We start from the raw sequence: 6,417 nt of genomic DNA on the forward strand, positions 1-6,417 counted from the left end.
CACTTTCTATGCAGACCCGGGGCCTTCCCTAACGACCAGACCAAGGTAGCCTTTATACTATCTTACCTCAGTGGCAGTGCTGCCGATTGGTCTATTCCATTGGTAAATCAGGATGATCCCATTCTCCAGAATTTTCAGGGTTTCCAGGCCAGCATGGAAAGATTGTTTGCTCGACACTCTCAAGGACAGGCCCTTGATAACAAACTGCTATCCTTACCACAAGGTAATCAGGATCTCCTGTCCTACGTTGCCACCTTTAATAGACTGGTTGTGGAAACTGGATGGCCAGAAAACAAAAGGATCACATTGTTTCATCGAGGCCTGCGCGGAGAGTTTAAGGATGTTCTAGCTCAGATAGTAAATCCACCCCAGGTCTGCGCAGACTACATAGACTTGGTGGTTCAACTTGATCACAGACTTCAAAATAGAAAAGCAGATCGGTTCAAGTACGAAACCCGAGTACCGATCAAAACCCACGCTAACTCCAAGAGTACCGACGTATCCGAACCTATGCAAATCGGCGGTGTTAAAGGACCATTAACGCAGAAGGAACGAGAGAGAAGGCGGCAAATGCAACTTTGTCTGTATTGCGGGACTTCCGGTCACTTTCTTCGAAATTGTCCGGTTAAACCACCTAAGAAGGTGGTTGGAGCCACTGATAACGATTTATTGACACCTGATTCGGGAAACGACCTAGCCCGACAAGCGTAGGGGTCCGCTTGCCGAGCTTGAAAACAAACCCTTTGACCTCGCATTTTGTCATGCCAATGGTGCTCGTGGACCCAAAACAGCCTCAGCAGTTGCATGCTATAAAAGCATACATCGACAGTGGAGCTATTGGAAATTACATAGACCGTGAATTGGCTTCCAGGATTAAGCTCCCTCTCCGCCCGAAAGTAACCCAAGATGTCATTACTACAGTAGATGAATCCGAAATAGCCTCAGGGCCTGTAACGCATTCCACTGTTGAAATGACACTGGTGGGTCAGGATGGACATCGGGAAGCAATCGTGTTTGATGTGATGAAGGCCCCACAATTTCAAGTAATTCTTGGAATTCCTTGGTTAGAAACACATAATCCCAGAATTGACTGGCGAGCAAAGAACATAAGTTTTCCTGATTGTGAACCAACTTGTTATCCAAGAAATCCAGTTATGGGTCTAGCCTCAGCAACTTCCACCCCTGTACAGCTACCGTCAGAATACCAAGAATTCCAAGACGTTTTTCAGAAGGAACAGGCTAACACGTTACCTCCCCATCGGTCTTATGATTGCCAAATCGATCTGGTACCCAATGCTCAAATACCTTGTAGTAGGATTTATGCTCTTACGTAACCTGAGAACCTGCATTTGCGTCAGTATTTAGATCAGTACCTAGCCAATGGTTTTATTTGCCCGTCCAAGTCTCCTGTCTCCTCAGCACTGTTCTTCGTGCTGAAAAAAGAGGGCGACCTTAGAACATGTATAGACTATCGCGCCCTAAATCAAATAACGATTAAGAATCGTTATCCTCTGCCCCTGATCCCTGAGCTTATCGACCAGGTGAAAGACGCTTGTGTGCACACCAAGTTAGATCTCCGAGGAGCTTATCACCTGGTGCGTATAAAAGAAGGCGACGAATGGAAGACTGCATTCCGCACCAAATTTGGGCTCTTCGAATATCAGGTGATGCCCTTCGGTTTTAGCAATGCACCTGCCGCCTTTCAGTACTTTATGAATGATGTTCTTCGGGAACTTATCGATGTCTGTGTCATTGTTTATATTGACGACATCCTGGTGTACTCTTCTTCAGAATCCGATCACAGAAAACATGTTAGGGCAGTTCTTGAGAAATTGCGCCAGCACTGACTATTTGCAAAGCTCGAAAAATGCGTTTTTCATACCACAGAAGTTGAGTTTCTCGGATTCATCCTGACACCTCAAGGAGTCCGAATGGACTCGCGAAAGGTGGATGCCATCCTCAGATGGCCATCTCCTAGCTCGGTGAAGGGAGTTCAGAGCATGCTCGGCTTCGCCAATTTCTATCGAAGATTCATCCCAGAATTTTCCCGAACAGTCCAACCCATCACAGCTCTCCTAAAGAAAAACAAACGCTTTGAATGGACTCTTGAGGCCGAACAAGCCTTTCAGGACCTGAAAACCAAATTCACCTCTGCACCTGTATTGAAGCACCCGCACCCAGATCTCCCTTACATTGTGGAAACCGACGCATCCAGTTCGGCCATGGGAGCTGTCCTGTCGCAAAGAGACCCAGAAACTAACCAACTACACCCTGTGGCCTTTTGGTCCAGGAACTTTTCTCCTCCTGAAATCAACTACGCAATTACCGACAAAGAGTTACTGGCTATTAAATCTGCTTTCAAGACTTGGCGTCACTACCTTCTCGGGGCAAGACACACCATCACCGTAATTACGGACCACAGAAATTTACAGTATTTAAAGACGGCCAAAGCTCAATCTTCACGACAACTCCGATGGGCTCTATTCTTTGCGGAATTTGATTTTGTAATTACCTATCGCCCTGGTTGCAAGAATGGTAAAGCGGACGACTTATCCCGGATTGGCATGGAAGAACCCAATTCGAGTTTAGAACCTGTGCCAATCATACCTGAACAAAGAATCTTAGGCCTAACTTCATTGCAAACTATTGAGGACATCCAAACGCAAGTAAAACAACTTCTAGACTCTTCAGCCTTACTGGAATGGAGTCAAAAGGGTCCTCATTACACCGTTAATGATGATTTACCCTACTTCCAGGAGCGGTTGTTTCTGCCAAGTAAAGAATTGCAAGAACTTGTTATTGCCCATCATCATGAATTATTAATGGAAGGACACCCTGGTATCGCTAAAACGGAGGAAAAAATCAAACGCCACTTCTGGTGGCCTTCTTGGAGAAAAGACATAAAGTCTTTTGTATTGTCTTGCGGGATTTGCGCCCAAAACAAGGGTCAAAAGAAAAGGCCAGACGGCCTACTTCAACCCTTGGATATTCCACCGGCACCATGGCACACCTTGTCAATGGACTTTATAACTGACCTGCCTCCTTGTGCTGGTTACAACACTATCCTTGTAATTGTGGATCTATGCTCCAAAATGGCCCACTTTATCCCTTTAAAAGGTTTGCCTTCAGATTCCACCTTGGCCAAGGAATTTCTGGAGAATATAGTTCGCATACATGGTTTCCCTTCCATATTAGTCTCGGATCGTGGAAGTCAATTTATCTCCCATTTTTGGAAGAAGTGTTGCCAACTAGCACAAATAGATGTGCGGTTATCCACCAGCCACCACCCCCAGACCGACGGACAAACCGAGAGAACCAATCAGACTCTCGAGCAATATCTTCGGTGCATGTTACACCAATCCGAGTTAAATTGGAAAGACATCCTTTGGATCGCAGAATATGCATACAACAATTCAGTGCATTCTGGAACCGGACAAACTCCTTTTTATACTTTGTATGGTCACCATCCTCGGACCTCTGACCTAGATCCACCTCTGACCCTGGAAATGCCCGCAGTAAATCATCTGCATTCCACAATAACCCGAGCCTTCAAAGAAGCTGCAACTCATTTACAGCAAGCCAAGAAAAAGTATAAAGAAAACGCTGATTTGCACCGAAGTAAAACTCCTCCTTACCAAGTAGGAGACCAGGTATGGCTAGCAACGAAACATTTACCCCTCAAGGGCCCGCAAACCTTCAATCCCAGATTCATAGGACCTTATCCCATCAAGGCTATAATCAATCCCGTGGCCTTTAAACTGGATTTACCGTCTAACATGCGTATTCATCCAGTTTTTCATGCATCACTTTTGAAGCCAGTACAACCAGGGACCCGACTGTCCAAGCCTCCAGACCCAGTTCAAATTGAAGGGGAATTAGAATTCGAAGTTAAAGACATTTTAGACTCCAAGATGTTAAAGTCAAAACTCTTTTATCTTGTTGACTGGAAGGGATATGGACCTCAGGAGAGATCGTGGGAGCCTAGTAACCATGTTCACGCACCTCGATTAATACAAAGGTTCCACCGGAGATTTCCGAACAAGCCAAAACCCCCAGAGGGAACAACCTTGAGGGGGGGTACTGTCATGATGCCTACCTCCAAGGAGCCAGGTCCGATCCAGCAACCCCAGAGGCAGGCATCATTCCCCCCAGGGAAGTGCCAGCGGGCCCAAGCCGGGGCCCTTTGGACACAGTCCTGGCGCCTTAGGCGCCAGGCTCATGTTGGACCCCTGTCCTGGCGCCTTAGGCACCAGGCTCATAAAGCTAGACATGTGTTAAAGTGTTTTAATGTGCACTTACCTGATGCAGACCATGCTGCTACATCCAGGCCCCCTTGAGGCCTGAATGGAACTACTTTACCTGTGGGACTACTTTCCACCTGAGTGTGGTCGGGGAAGGATACATACCTGATCGGTGGAAGGATACATACCTGGAACTTCTTCCAAAGCTATTTAAACCACGCCCGATCAGCAACTCACGCTTCGCGTTGTTCTGCTCCTCGCAGCTGGACGCTCACCGTGTCAGCTCCTGCATCTGGACTTCAGCCACGCCTGTCAGCATCTTCGGTCACCTGCAAGGGGAGATAAGAGAGAATTGGGGAGAAAGAAGACCTTACCTGCTAAAGCTGCATCACGGAGACATCACACCGACGATCCTGAAAGGGAAGACATCATTTTTAAAAGCATTTCGCTTTGATCGTTGCAGCGCTGCATTTCACTCACCTTTCCTGGGCACCTCCATCTTCAGCAGCGATCATCCAGATCCGCAGCCACTTCCCAGAGCCTAGAGAGAAAAAGACAAGAACACAAGGTGAGAGAAGGAAGGGAATAGGAAAAGCTCAGTTTCCTTCTAAGACTTACCTGTTGGGTCATTACCATTTCATTTCGGGTCCTGCCGCTTCCTGGCATTCCGGACCCCGGCCCCTATGGGGAAAAAAGACAAAGACATTGAATGAGCGAATGCAAAGACATTACCCGAACGCTCATCCAGAACTTACCTGTCATTTACTGGAACTGCACGTTTCACTTGGGGTCGGCGCCATATCTCCGGCATTCCGAACCCCGGGCCCTAAGGGGAAAAAGACATAAGCGTTTGCGCTTGCTGCAATAAGACAATGAACATTATTATTAAGCTTGAACTTTTGAACTTGCTACAGAACTCTTACAGCGCCTTACCTGAATAGTCAAGCTTATTTGAATTCCTATCAAACCTCAATCCAGTGAAGTAACTGGGTTTCAACGCGCCCCTGCATCAGAAGCAGGATGGAGAACTCATCCTTCCAGACCCTAAGGTGAGACTTCACGGGGAATCGTGGAAGGGTATCGTGAAAGGTTGGAAGGGAGTGAGAGGCTTGAGCATTATTCCGTCAGTAGGTAATACTCCCTTTTCACGCACAGGGGAATATTCCTGCGAGCCAGAGAAGCCAGAGTAGAGGGGGCCTACCTGTCCATCCTCAGAGTCCTGCGCTTCACCATTGAAGAAGCATCAGCATTCGAAGCCAGACCTGCGCCTCCGTGGGAATCAGGTGAGCGTGACACCTGTTCTGCTGTCCAGAAACCCGGTTTGCTGTCCAAACTACCCCATTCAAGGCTCTTTGTAAGTATTTCCCTGCCCCAGTAACCAAAAGCTGCATCCCTTACTCTGTTACCTGGCCATTTGTCAAACCCTGTAAGAAATCCCATAAATACCCAAGTAAATTCATAAATTGTCAGAATCATCGGTGTATCCTGTCCTTAGGAAAATCTGTGTTGATCTGCATGTGTTAGCTCCATTCTTTCCAAATAATTCTAGTCTGTGGTATAAGTCCCTAGTACTATTTTGAATAATTTAATTAATTCCCATATAGAGCTGAATGTGGCGTGGATAGGTTGCCATGGCAAGTACCCCCCCCCCATATTTCTAGTCACTAAAATATAGTTTCAGTAAAAGAAATCACTTTACTAACAAAACCGAGATGTCCCGTGAAATTGTTCCCGTTTAAAAACCGAGTGTCCTTTCCCTTTAAGAATTCCATACTGTCATTCATCCATAAGCACCCTTTCACTTTCATATCATACCTTTGATGTGCTTTTGTCCTTTAGTATTAAAACCGCATTCCGATTTTGTCTATTTAGCTCACTTTCCAAGCCATTTTGCTATTGTAAACTGGTCAAGAAATTGCAATCCTACTACGTGTGATTTTGCTGCACTGTTTTTCCTTCCCAAAGTCCTTTTTTTTCAACTGTATGCCGGTTGTGTAGTACATTGCCTTGTAGCTTGTCCGTATTCATGCTTCTGTAGTACAGCCACACTCACTCTTGCCTTATTCATTCAATCGCACTTGTATAATCAACGTTTAGTAATTCCGAGTGCCATTTTGCAAGGGAGCTCAATGCAATTTTTGCCTCCTATTCTGGGGTGGTAGGTCGGATTTTCAAT

The sequence above is a fragment of the Ambystoma mexicanum genome, chromosome 3q, assembly GCF_040938575.1.
Source record: "Ambystoma mexicanum isolate Mex_15411 chromosome 3q, UKY_AmexF1_1, whole genome shotgun sequence".
Lineage (NCBI taxonomy): Eukaryota > Metazoa > Chordata > Amphibia > Caudata > Ambystomatidae > Ambystoma > Ambystoma mexicanum.